The sequence below is a fragment of the Salmo salar genome, chromosome ssa03 (genome assembly GCF_905237065.1).
Source record: "Salmo salar chromosome ssa03, Ssal_v3.1, whole genome shotgun sequence".
In the NCBI taxonomy this organism is placed as follows: domain Eukaryota; kingdom Metazoa; phylum Chordata; class Actinopteri; order Salmoniformes; family Salmonidae; genus Salmo; species Salmo salar.
The window spans coordinates 72542250-72554958 of NC_059444.1; the positions used below are offsets into that span (position 1 = coordinate 72542250).

Consider the following 12709-nt stretch of genomic DNA (forward strand, 5'->3'; position numbering starts at 1 on the left):
CAGGAATCAGGAGTAGAGAGAGGAGGTATCAGGAATCAGGAGGAGAGAGAGGAGGTATCAGGAATCAGGAGTAGAGAGAGGAGGTATCAGGAATCAGGAGGAGAGAGAGGAGGGATCAGGAATCAGGAGTAGAGAGAGGAGGGATCAGGAATCAGGAGGAGAGAGAGGAGGTATCAGGAATCAGGTGGAGAGAGAGGAGGGATCAGGAATCAGGAGGAGAGAGAGGAGGTATCAGGAATCAGGAGGAGAGAGAGGAGGTATCAGGAATCAGGAGGAGAGAGAGGAGGTATCAGGAATCAGGAGGAGAGAGAGGAGGGATCAGGAATCAGGAGGAGAGAGAGGAGGTATCAGGAGGAGAGAGAGGAGGTATCAGGAATCAGGAGGAGAGAGAGGAGGTATCAGGAATCAGGAGGAGAGAGAGGAAGGTATCAGGAGGAGAGAGAGGAGGTATCAGGAATCAGGAGGAGAGAGAGGAGGTATCAGGAGGAGAGAGAGGAGGTATCAGGAATCAGGAGTAGAGAGAGGAGGTATCAGGAATCAGGAGGAGAGAGAGGAGGTATCAGGAATCAGGTGGAGAGAGAGGAGGTATCAGGAATCAGGAGGAGAGAGAGGAGGTATCAGGAATCAGGTGGAGAGAGAGGAGGGATCAGGAATCAGGAGTAGAGAGAGGAGGTATCAGGAATCAGGAGGAGAGAGAGGAGGGATCAGGAATCAGGAGTAGAGAGAGGAGGTATCAGGAATCAGGAGGAGAGAGAGGAGGGATCAGGAATCAGGAGGAGAGAGAGGAGGTATCAGGAATCAGGTGGAGAGAGAGGAGGGATCAGGAATCAGGAGGAGAGAGAGGAGGTATCAGGAATCAGGAGGAGAGAGAGGAGGTATCAGGAATCAGGAGGAGAGAGAGGAGGTATCAGGAATCAGGAGGAGAGAGAGGAGGGATCAGGAATCAGGAGGAGAGAGAGGAGGTATCAGGAGGAGAGAGAGGAGGTATCAGGAATCAGGAGGAGAGAGAGGAGGTATCAGGAGGAGAGAGAGGAGGTATCAGGAATCAGGAGGAGAGAGAGGAGGTATCAGGAGGAGAGAGAGGAGGTATCAGGAATCAGGAGGAGAGAGAGGAAGGTATCAGGAGGAGAGAGAGGAGGTATCAGGAATCAGGAGGAGAGAGAGGAGGTATCAGGAATCAGGAGGAGAGAGAGAGGAGGTATCAGGAATCAGGAGGAGAGAGAGGAAGATAGGAAGAGAGAAAGGACGATACTGAAGTAGGACAGAGCACAAGGGAGGCTGTCTGTCCCAGATCAGTCGTTTACCGCGGGCAGGAGGAGAAGAGAGGAAGAGAGAGAGAGTAAACGAGTGGGCTAAATCTGGAGTTATGAACTATCCCCCCAGAGCAACATAGCAAATACTGAAGAGGAAGTCATCCTGCATTCTCTGCACTTGAACAAACACACCAGGAGGAGAGAGAGGCAGGAGGGCAACACGGAACAATGTCTTATTGAGTGTGAGGGGTGAGAGGCCATGAAAGGAGGGACAGACAGAACAGAGATGAAGGAAAGGAAGACCAGATGTAGTAAGCATCACGTTTCTCCTCGAAAAGACATCTGAAAGAGCATTACCTGCATTGATCTGTCTAAACAACATGGACTACAGTAAGGTAACTCAAAACCTCCTTGTTCAAGGCAGGTAAGCAGATGCCTGTAGAGAGTGAACGTAAACATTACATAAGCAAAATTACATTCAAACATTTCTGAGAGATATTGAAACATCTGGCATCTTTAATCCATGTAAAGAGATATGATCCTCAGTGGATGTGTTAACCATGCGTTGCCGCTGTGTCAAGTCTGACACATTTCAGAACAGAGTTCAATGATTGGTATTTCCCTGCCAACGCAGGCTGAATATTAAGTCAGTGACTCAGAAAAACAGTGGCTCATCAGAAGCCTTTACAGGACCTCCACTGCCTTCATGGCAACAGAAATAGACATGACAGCCATGTCCATTAGCTGCTTGGTTACTCAGTGAATTCATCAGTCTATTGACTGCCATCTCTACATCAGTTGTTGGTCCCACTGGAGTCCCTTTGGCTACCATCCAGCTCCCTGAGGTAAACCCTTACCTACCAGCCTGGCTGAGCCTGTCCTGCCCTGCCTCCAGTCCTGAGGTGCCTCTCCTACCCTGTCTCCCTGCCTCCAGTCCTGAGGTGCCTCTCCTACTCTGTCTCTCTGCCTCCAGTCCTGAGGTGCCTCTCCTACCCTGTCTCCCTGCCTCCAGTCCTGAGGTGCCTCTCCTACTCTGTCCTGCCCTGCCTCCAGTCCTGAGGTGCCTCTCCTACCCTGTCTCCCTGCCTCCAGTCCTGAGGTGCCTCTCCTACTCTGTCTCCCTGCCTCCAGTCCTGCGGTGCCTCTCCTACCCTGTCTCCCTGCCTCTAGTCCTGAGGTGCCTCTCCTACTCTGTCTCCCTGCCTCCAGTCCTGAGGTGCCTCTCCTACTCTGTCTCCCTGCCTCCAGTCCTGAGGTGCCTCTCCTACTCTGTCTCCCTGCCTCCAGTCCTGAGGTGCCTCTCCTACTCTGTCTCCCTGCCTCCAGTCCTGAGGTGCCTCTCCTACTCTGTCCTGCCCTGCCTCCAGTCCTGAGGTGCCTCTCCTACCCTGTCTCCCTGCCTCCAGTCCTGAGGTGCCTCTCCTACTCTGCCTCCCTGCCTCCAGTCCTGAGGTGCCTCTCCTACTCTGCCTCCCTGCCTCCAGTCCTGAGGTGCCTCTCCTACCCTGTCTCCTGTCCTGTATGCTGCCTCTGAACCAGCCTTGTCTTTCTCTACCCTTACCCTGGCCTTCCCAGTGATATTGATAGCCTTTGATAGCGTTTTATGGTCATAATCTACTCAAAACTTCAACGCAGCCAACCAGAAGAGGGTGGACTCCCCTCTCGAGCCTCCATCTTCTCAAGGGTTCTTCCTAGATTTTTGACTTGGCTACTATCGACCTGGCTTTCTCAATTGCTTGATAATTAATGGTCAGTTGGTCAAACGATCAGGTTGCAGATGAGTGAAGTCCTGGTCTGTGGGTGACTTGATCAGTATGAGCATGATGTTTGACAGTCATTGAGTCACTGTTCGTCACAATATAAATGGCTCAGTTTGTCTGCCAATCAATATGAGTGTGTGTAGCTGTGTGTATAATTCATCTAGTGCTGAGTAGTGGTGTGTAGGTGGTAAGTACAGTCACACCCCTACCTGATAAAAGTATTTCAGCTTAGCATATTGACGTCATGGCATGAGAGGACCACTTGAGGAACAAAGACATTGTCAGGACGGAATTCCCACACACTGACACACAGTCAGCAGGGAGCAGCACCGACACTGGGCTATACATCATGAACACTGACACACAGTCAGCAGGGAGCAGCACCGACACTGGGCTCTACGTCAGGAACACTGACACACAGTCAGCAGGGAGCAGCACCGACACTGGGCTCTACGTCAGGAACACTGACACACAGTCAGCAGGGAGCAGCACCGACACTGGGCTCTACGTCAGGAACACTGACACACAGTCAGCAGGGAGCAGCACCGACACTGGGCTCTACGTCAGGAACACTGACACACAGTCAGCAGGGAGCAGCACCGACACTGGGCTCTACGTCAGGAACACTGACACACAGTCAGCAGGGAGCAGCACCGACACTGGGCTCTACGTCAGGAACACTGACACACAGTCAGCAGGGAGCAGCACCGACACTGGGCTCTACGTCAGGAACACTGACACACAGTCAGCAGGGAGCAGCACCGACACTGGGCTCTACGTCAGGAACACTGACACACAGTCAGCAGGGAGCAGCACCGACACTGGGCTCTACGTCAGGAACACTGACACACAGTCAGCAGGGAGCAGCACCGACACTGGGCTCTACGTCAGGAACACTGACACACAGTCAGCAGGGAGCAGCACCGACACTGGGCTCTACGTCAGGAACACTGACACACAGTCAGCAGGGAGCAGCACCGACACTGGGCTCTACGTCAGGAACACTGACACACAGTCAGCAGGGAGCAGCACCGACACTGGGCTCTACGTCAGGAACACTTGAAGATATTCTCCGGAACTTTGGCGACTAAGTATTTTTAAACCTCCTGCTTTGGGCTGGATGTGTCATCACATGCATAATCTATGAGCATAATTTCTGTACGAAATCCCTCGTTTGAAAGCAACAGTTTTGCTGGAAGCAGTGCTGTGCCATTTTCCCTACGTGGGTCGGCCCCCTAGCAATTCCAGTTCAACCAACGAGCTTCAGCCCCTCGCCATATGAGTGACAGCTAGCAAGATGCACATGATGCATCCACAGCAGAGCGAGAGAGAGAGGTAGCTATGACGTGGTGCACAAATCTGCACATATGTGATGTAGTACGCAATTTTAGGGGTCCACTTTTGGCTTGTGAGTGCTACTTTCAGAACTACTGGCTAAAAAGTATACAAAAGTACAGGAGAACCCTTTTAACATTTCCATGTTAGTCATTTAGCAGATGCTCGTATCCAGAGCGACTTACAGGAGTAATTAGGTTTAAGTAACTTGCTAAAGGGCACGTTGACTGATTTTTCACCTAGTCACCTCGGGGATTCGAATCAGTGACCTTTCGGTTACTGGCCCAACATTCTTCACTGCTAGGCTACCCAGCAATACATCCTTGTATCAAACACACACTCAGAAATACACACACATACTGTACAGTAGTGAGAGTTGAGAGAGAAAGGCAGAGGAGAAGTTTCTACATGTTGGGCAAAGGAATGTCAGTGTCATTCCAGTTTTGTGATTTGTCAATCGCTCTCACCATTGAGGCTAATTTTAGATCTCCCTTTGTGTGCCTCTGTCTGATTATCCACTCTGTCATCCTCTCATCTCTCTCGCCACCCGCCCGCAGCTAATGTGCACATATAAAACACCAACAGAGTGTGTGTGTGTGTGTGTGTGTGTGTGTGTGCCTGCGCATGGCGTCTGTGTCCAAATATCTTCCCTAAATCTGGTCCCAATCAATAGTTGAATCAACAGTGTAACTTTCTCTTCTGCTTTATTAAGTACAGGCTCCCTCCCTCCCTCCCTTTCTCTCAGCCTCTTGCTGCATCATCAAGGCTTGTGTGTAATTAAATGTGCCCACTACAATGACCCATCAACACCCAGTGATCAGTGTTCCCGCCAATGGCTGATATGATGGAGGAAGAACATCAGACAAAGACATCTATAGAAAGACTCAGATAAATACAGGGACAGAGCAGACCAACCGTGTGCTTCCATCTGAAGAAGGTCCTTATAATACAACCTTATAATAATCCTTATAATAATACAACCTTATAATAATACAACCTTATAATAATACAACCTTATAATAATCCTTACAATAATACAACCTTATAATAATCTTTATAATAATACAACCTTATAATAATACAACCTTATAATAATACAACCTTATAATAATCCTTACAATAATACAGCCTTATAATAATACAACCTTATAATAATCCTTATAATAATACAGCCTTATAATAATGCAGCCTTATAATAATAATCCTTATAATAATACAGCCTTATAATAATGCAGCCTTATAATAATACAGCCTTATAATAATATAGCCTTATAATAATACAGCCTTATAATAACATAGCCTTATAATAATGCAGCCTTATAATAATGCAGCCTTATAATAATACAGCCTTATAATAATACAGCCTTATAATAATATAGCCTTATAATATCTCACCACGTCACACTTCTTCCATATTCAGCTCTACAAACTCTTCTCACAAGGACCCAGGTAAATCACCTGTGTGTGTGTGTGTGTGTGTGTGTGTGTGTGTGTGTGTGTGTGTGTGTGTGTGTGTGTGTGTGTGTAGAGTAGGCCCCTATGGGTATATGCAGGCACATGTGGAAGTTCATTCAGATGAAAGTGCATACACCTTTAAATGCACAGCAAAGTGCACAGTAGTGTATGTGCATATGGATGTATATGGATGTATGGATGTATCTAAATGTCTACGTGCATGTTGGAATACGTGGACAGGTGTATCTGTGTGGCAGATCATATGTGGTAGTTCTACCCATGCAGTGTTCCACTGGCATCATGACATCATGACTACGTGGTAGTTCTACCCATACAGTGTTCCACTGGCATCATGACTTCATGACTACGTGGTAGTTCTACCCATACAGTGTTCCACTGGCATCATGACATCATTGACTACGTTGTAGTTCTACCCATACAGTGTTCCACTGGCATCATGACATCATGACTACGTTGTAGTTCTACCCATACAGTGTTCCACTGGCATCATGACATCATGACTACGTGGTAGTTCTACCCATGCTGTGTTCCACTGGCATCATGACATCATGACTACGTTGTAGTTCTACCCATACAGTGTTCCACTGGCATCATGACATCATTGACTACGTGGTAGTTCTACCCATACAGTGTTCCACTGGCATCATGACATCATGACTACGTTGTAGTTCTACCCATACTGTGTTCCACTGGCATCATGACATCATGACTACGTTGTAGTTCTACCCATACAGTGTTCCACTGGCATCATGACATCATGACTACGTTGTAGTTCTACCCATACAGTGTTCCACTGGCATCATGACATCATTGACTACGTGGTAGTTCTACCCATACAGTGTTCCACTGGCATCATGACATCATGACTACGTGGTAGTTCTACCCATGCTGTGTTCCACTGGCATCATGACATCATGACTACGTTGTAGTTCTACCCATACAGTGTTCCACTGGCATCATGACATCATGACTACGTGGTAGTTCTACCCATACAGTGTTCCACTGGCATCATGACTACGTTGTAGTTCTACCCATACAGTGTTCCACTGGCATCATGACATCATTGACTACGTGGTAGTTCTACCCATACAGTGTTCCACTGGCATCATGACATCATTGACTACGTGGTAGTTCTACCCATGCAGTGTTCCACTGGCATCATGACTTCATTGACTACATGGTAGTTCTACCCATGCAGTGTTCCACTGGCATCATGACTTCATTGACTACGTGGTAGTTCTACCCATACAGTGTTCCACTGGCATCATGACATCATTGACTACGTGGTAGTTCTACCCATACAGTGTTCCACTGGCATCATGACATCATGACTACGTGGTAGTTCTACCCATGCAGTGTTCCACTGGCATCATGACATCATTGACTACGTGGTAGTTCTACCCATACAGTGTTCCACTGGCATCATGACATCATTGACTACGTGGTAGTTCTACCCATACAGTGTTCCACTGGCATCATGACATCATTGACTACGTGGTAGTTCTACCCATGCAGTGTTCCACTGGCATCATGACATCATTGACTACGTGGTAGTTCTACCCATACAGTGTTCCACTGGCATCATGACATCATTGACTACGTGGTAGTTCTACCCATACAGTGTTCCACTGGCGTCATGACATCATTGACTACGTGGTAGTTCTACCCATGCAGTGTTCCACTGGCATCATGACATCATTGACTACGTGGTAGTTCTACCCATACAGTGTTCCACTGGCATCATGACATCATTGACTACGTGGTAGTTCTACCCATACAGTGTTCCACTGGCATCATGACATCATTGACTACGTGGTAGTTCTACCCATGCAGTGTTCCACTGGCATCATGACATCATGACTACGTGGTAGTTCTACCCATGCAGTGTTCCACTGGCATCATGACTACGTGGTAGTTCTACCCATACAGTGTTCCACTGGCATCATGACATCATTGACTACGTGGTAGTTCTACCCATGCAGTGTTCCACTGGCATCATGACATCATTGACTACGTGGTAGATCTACCCATGCAGTGTTCCACTGGCATCATGACATCATTGACTACGTGGTAGTTCTACCCATGCAGTGTTCCACTGGCATCATGACATCATTGACTACGTGGTAGTTCTACCCATACAGTGTTCCACTGGCATCATGACATCATGACTACGTGGTAGTTCTACCCATGCAGTGTTCCACTGGCATCATGACAACGTGGTAGTTCTACCCATACAGTGTTCCACTGGCATCATGACATCATTGACTACGTGGTAGTTCTACCCATACAGTGTTCCACTGGCATCATGACATCATTGACTACGTGGTAGTTCTACCCATACAGTGTTCCACTGGCATCATGACATCATGACTACGTGGTAGTTCTACCCATACAGTGTTCCACTGGCATCATGACATCATTGACTACGTGGTAGTTCTACCCATATAGTGTTCCACTGGCATCATGACATCATTGACTACGTGGTAGTTCTACCCATACAGTGTTCCACTGGCATCATGACATCATGACTATGTGGTAGTTCTACCCATACAGTGTTCCACTGGCATCATGACATCATTGACTACGTGGTTTCAAATGGTTGTTAGTCTTCTGATGTGAGTACCAATCACATTCACCAGCAGCCTTGACTGTGCAGCAGTCCATCACCGTCCCTGCATGGGTACAACAGCCTTCAGTAGACTAATGCATGCCAATGGATGTGGGTGGGTGTGTAAATAACACCTCGCTGATGCCTTGTACTGAACACCCCTTCCAGTGGGACTGCCTACACAAATTGCCATCTCAAGCCAATCCTACCTTTGTGTCCATCACTGAACTACATCTAGAAAAGGTCCCACTTTCTCTTTCCGTCACTTTTTCCATCTGAGAAGGTGTGATATATGTACTGCTATCAGAGAGTATTCTGCTGCCAAAATGTCAATGTTGCCCAACTCTCCCTTCTGTCCTCTGCCTTCTCACCACCTCCTCCTCCTTTATCTCTCTGTCATCTTGTTCTGTCATGTATCTTCTCTCTGCACGGTATTTGCCTGTGTATCTTCCTCTAGTCACAGCATTGATATGACTCTCCGTCAACCCACGTGACCAATGAATTAGACACATTTCACATCAACGCCGTAACTTGAATAAACACCCCGCAACCAGAACTCCCTCTAACCCTCTCCATTCTTTCCTGAGACTATCCCTGCTCTCTTCTGCTTGCCTTGCAATATTCCCCCATGCACCTCTCTCTGTCTCCCTCGGATGCAGAAAAAGAGCTTCACTTACTGTTCTTCTTCTGTTGCACTTGATTCACAGATCCCTCCTTTGGAAATGGAGAGAGTGACAGAAGTGGTGGAGGGAGGGAGGGAGGGAGGGGGGATCCACACACAAAAACAAGGAGAGAGTAGGCAGCACAAAATAAAAATTAAAAAAGGAATGGGAGAAGAGGAAAATTCACCGCTGATAGTGAGGCCTTTGAAAATCACATTTTACGTGGTGTCCGGTTTCTGTGTGTGCTGTGGGGCGATGCATATTCTCCATGTCGGTCTTCTAGCACCAGGCAGCACAGCCCAGTAGTAACACTTCTATTTCCTCAGTCCTGAAAATGTCCCTCTCGCTCTCCCTCTCTCTCCCTCTCTCTCTTCCCCTCTAGCACGTTCAAACAGCCCAATCTCTCTCTCACTTTCATCTGGTTGGTTGGTTTACTTCCCTCGATCCCCCTCCCATACCTGTGTCTCTCTCGCTCTCTAGTGCTCTCGCCCCTCCCCCTCATCCTCTCCTCCAAGTCTCCCTCTCTCTCGCCTCCACCAGCACCCAGATACAGGGCACACCCCTCCCTCTCTTTCACTCTCTCTCTTCCCTCTTCTCCCATTTTCGCTCTCTCTCTCTTTGATGTTTTGAAGAGTTCTTCACTGTTAGCTGGGAATAAATAAAAAAATGGACAGAACTGAAGACCCTACAGAACACAGACAGTGGGAACCACCAGCACCACAGACTTCACAGGGAAACAGACCCAAACTGTCAAATTAACGCGTCACACAATATCGACAGCGCAAATACAATGGATAATAAAATTATCCAATTATTTTCATCATCTCAATGATTGTTTTTCCTAATCAAATTATTCCAACAGACACAGTCTGAGCAGATGCAGCAGGACTGCCGAGCGACACACATAATGAAATATAAATTAAGAATGAAAAGGATGTGTATAAGAGGATAAGGGGGGCCACTGCAGCAATGCTGATTTCCATACACAGAGACAGTGGGGAGAGACTGTATGTGTGTGTGTGGGGAGGGGTAACAGTGGGGGAGAGACTGTATATGTGTGTGTGGGGAGGGGTAACAGTAGGGGAGAGACTGTATATGTCTGTGTGGGGAGGGGTAACAGTGGGGAGAGACTGTATGTGTGTGTGTGGGGAGGGGTAACAGTGGGGAGAGACTGTATGTGTGTGTGTGGGGAGGGGTAACAGTGGGGAGAGACTGTATAGTGTGTGTGTGGGGAGGGGTAACAGTGGGGAGAGACTGTATATGTGTGTGTGGGGAGGGGTAACAGTGGGGGAGAGACTGTATATGTGTGTGTGGGGAGGGGTAACAGTGGGGAGAGACTGTATATGTGTGTGTGGGGAGGGGTAACAGTGGGGGAGAGACTGTATATGTGTGTGTGGGGAGGGGTAACAGTGGAGAGAGACTGTATATGTGTGTGTGGGGAGGGGTAACAGTGGGGGAGAGACTGTATATGTGTGTGTGGGGAGGGGTAACAGTAGGGGGAGAGACTGTATATGTGTGTGTGGGGAGGGGTAACAGTGGGGAGAGACTATGTGTGTGTGTGGGGAGGGGTAACAGTGGGGGAGAGACTGTATATGTCTGTGTGGGGAGGGGTAACAGTGGGGGAGAGACTGTATATGTGTGTGTGGGGAGGGGTAACAGTAGGGGAGAGACTGTATATGTCTGTGTGGGGAGGGGTAACAGTGGGGAGAGACTGTATATGTGTGTGTGGGGAGGGGTAACAGTGGGGAGAGACTGTATGTGTGTGTGTGGGGAGGGGTAACAGTAGGGGAGAGACTGTATATGTCTGTGTGGGGAGGGGTAACAGTAGGGGAGAGACTGTATATGTGTGTGTGGGGAGGGGTAACAGTGGGGAGAGACTGTATGTGTGTGTGGGGAGGGGTAACAGTGGGGGAGAGACTGTATATGTGTGTGTGGGGAGGGGTAACAGTGGGGAGAGACTGTATGTGTGTGTGTGGGGAGGGGTAACAGTGGGGAGAGACTGTATGTGTGTGTGTGGGGAGGGGTAACAGTGGGGAGAGACTGTATATGTGTGTGTGGGGAGGGGGTAACAGTGGGGGAGAGACTGTATATGTCTGTGTGGGGAGGGGTAACAGTGGGGAGAGACTGTATATGTGTGTGTGGGGAGGGGTAACAGTGGGGAGAGACTGTATATGTGTGTGTGGGGAGGGGTAACAGTGGGGAGAGACTGTATATGTCTGTGTGGGGAGGGGTAACAGTGGGGAGAGACTGTATATGTGTGTGTGGGGAGGGGTAACAGTAGGGGAGAGACTGTATATGTGTGTGTGGGGAGGGGTAACAGTGGAGAGAGACTGTATGTGTGTGTGTGGGGAGGGGTAACAGTGGGGAGAGACTGTATATGTGTGTGTGGGGAGGGGTAACAGTGGGGAGAGACTGTATATGTGTGTGTGGGGAGGGGTAACAGTGGGGGAGAGACTGTATATGTGTGTGTGGGGAGGGGGTAACAGTGGGGAGAGACTGTATATGTCTGTGTGGGGAGGGGTAACAGTGGGGAGAGACTGTATATGTGTGTGTGGGGAGGGGTAACAGTGGGGGAGAGACTGTATATGTGTGTGTGGGGAGGGGTAACAGTAGGGGAGAGACTGTATATGTGTGTGTGGGGAGGGGTAACAGTGGGGAGAGACTGTATATGTGTGTGTGGGGAGGGGTAACAGTGGGGGAGAGACTGTATATGTCTGTGTGGGGAGGGGTAACAGTGGGGAGAGACTGTATATGTGTGTGTGGGGAGGGGTAACAGTGGGGGAGAGACTGTATATGTGTGTGTGGGGAGGGGTAACAGTGGGGAGAGACTGTATATGTGTGTGTGGGGAGGGGTAACAGTGGGGGAGAGACTGTATATGTGTGTGTGGGGAGGGGTAACAGTGGGGGAGAGACTGTATGTGTGTGTGTGGGAGGGGTAACAGTGGGGGAGAGACTGTATATGTGTGTGTGGGGAGGGGTAACAGTGGGGGAGAGACTGTATGTGTGTGTGTGGGGGAGGGGTAACAGTGGGGAGAGACTTATATGTGTGTGTGGGAGGGGGTAACAGTGGGGAGAGACTGTATATGTGTGTGTGGGGGAGGGGTAACAGTGGGGGAGAGACTGTATATGTGTGTGTGGGGAGGGGTAACAGTGGGGAGAGACTGTATATGTGTGTGTGGGGAGGGGTAACATTGGGGAGAGACTGTATATGTCTGTGTGGGGAGGGGTAACAGTGGGGAGAGACTGTATATGTGTGTGTGGGGAGGGGTAACAGTGGGGGAGAGACTGTATATGTGTGTGTGGGGAGGGGTAACAGTGGGGAGAGACTGTATGTGTGTGTGTGGGGAGGGGTAACAGTGGGGGAGAGACTGTATATGTGTGTGTGGGGAGGGGTAACAGTGGGGGAGAGACTGTATATGTCTGTGTGGGGAGGGGTAACAGTGGGGGAGAGACTGTATGTGTGTGTGTGGGGAGGGGTAACAGTGGGGGAGAGACTGTATGTGTGTGTGTGGGGAGGGGTAACAGTGGGGAGAGACTATGTGTGTGTGTGGGGAGGGGTAACAGTGGGGAGAGACTGTATATGTCTGTGTGGGGAGGCGTAACAGTGGGGAGAGA

The 12709-nt window shown here is 49.0% G+C and overlaps 1 protein-coding gene across 1 annotated transcript in view; it reads right to left on the reverse strand.

The window, feature by feature from the left end:
- Positions 1-9692, reverse strand: part of LOC106593626 (SH3 and multiple ankyrin repeat domains protein 1) — a gene marked incomplete at its 3' end in the record, with an annotated part of 86682 nt that extends 76990 nt beyond the window's left edge. The window contains exon 1 of the mRNA XM_045716066.1: positions 9110-9692. The remainder of the gene's footprint in view (positions 1-9109) is intronic.
- Positions 9693-12709: the final 3017 nt, after the last annotated feature.